The sequence below is a fragment of the Schistocerca cancellata genome, chromosome 2 (assembly GCF_023864275.1).
Source record: "Schistocerca cancellata isolate TAMUIC-IGC-003103 chromosome 2, iqSchCanc2.1, whole genome shotgun sequence".
Taxonomy (NCBI): domain Eukaryota; kingdom Metazoa; phylum Arthropoda; class Insecta; order Orthoptera; family Acrididae; genus Schistocerca; species Schistocerca cancellata.
The window spans coordinates 996,679,541-996,680,960 of NC_064627.1; the positions used below are offsets into that span (position 1 = coordinate 996,679,541).

The following is a 1,420-nucleotide window of genomic DNA, read 5'->3' on the forward strand; positions in this document are numbered from 1 at the left end:
GCGCCTTGTGCCCGTCAACAAAGATGTGGGAGGGAATGTTTCCCTTCACTTCCATCTCCACGGAGCAAATGCCGTTAAAGCACTGCAGCTTGAAATGCGAAGCCCACCTTTCGTTGACTATTTGCCTGACAACTCCATACTTTGAAAGGACATCTTTAATTTTCGAATTGTCTACTTCTATGGGAATATTCAAAACCCCAACATTCCTAATTACAGACTCGGAATTCCGGAGTTTGACAGTACTTTTAGTACCATCACGGTGTATAAATTCCGTTTCATAACCAAATTTTGCCAGAAAGCGGTCTACACTCGCGGAATCGTTAAACTTTACAGAAATGCAGTATTCATCAGAGTCCAGCTGCATGGTATGAACAGATTCAGAATGAAGGCCAATTACCTCGGTAATCCAGTCGTGTATTTCAAGTGCAGAGGGCTGTACTCGACGGGTGTACTTGTCGAAGGTGAAAATCACGGTGTTTTTTCTCACGGAGTTTGCCATGGTGTTCTGCAGCGAAGAAATCTCGGACAACGCCGAAATCCCAACGGCACTTCGTAGAAAGATGACACGAAAGAAGACAAATGCTCAATTGATAACGCTTAATTCACGTGCAAAACGTCAATAAACGAGCACAAAACACGAAAACACTGGCGTGAACACTGAACGTTCACGGAGCAAACTTGAGGAGCGTGCGACCGCTGCGGCAGCTAATGCCAGACTGAACGCTTCACGATTTTGCGTGTCATCCTTGCGCAGGGGCCATGCTAATCTTCTCTGTATCGTTCCAATTTTAGTATATGTACCGCCGAAGCGAGTACACGGGTACCCATCTCCCGCCCCGTTATTGATTTAGGTAAGAATAAATAAGCACCTCTAAATTCAGAGTTTTCACAAGATTATAATTGTTTGACTTCAATGATAAAACACACTTCTTAAACACAATAATACAAACTTCTCACTTCCACACTGACTGTATTACTTATTAAAATACTCTACATGCAGCTCCCATATTGGCACCACTGAAATAAATTATAGATTAGTAGACGACTGCAGTTTGATCTCTGTACCACAAACGAAATTCATCTAAATATACCCAAACTGATTGCAAAACACACAAATTCACTACTGCTGATCTAACTTACAGCCTAAAGTGCACTAGTCGACTAGAATTGACGAAGCAAACAAAGTAATTCTTATATGAAATCTGTTATCAAAGCCAAACAGTATAGTGACCGCTGCTTAAAAACATTTGCCTTGGGTCATTCCATGTCGACTGACCTAGGCCTCCCTACAAGACCGTCGGTCTTCCGAAGAAAGAGAAAAATAAAGTGAAGGTGAATGGCGTTGCTTGGCATGGTGTCTTTGACAGTCCTTCTGTTTTTGCAGGTGGTGTTTTGAATTTTTCTCCGCTAAAGGATGATA

At 42.3% G+C, this 1,420-nt stretch overlaps 1 non-coding gene across 1 annotated transcript; it reads right to left on the reverse strand.

The window, feature by feature from the left end:
* Window positions 1-709: 709 nt before the first annotated feature.
* On the reverse strand, window positions 710-816 carry LOC126163333 (U6 spliceosomal RNA). Its single transcript, XR_007535224.1, has one exon. It is a non-coding gene; the product is annotated as a U6 spliceosomal RNA (small nuclear RNA).
* Window positions 817-1,420: the final 604 nt, after the last annotated feature.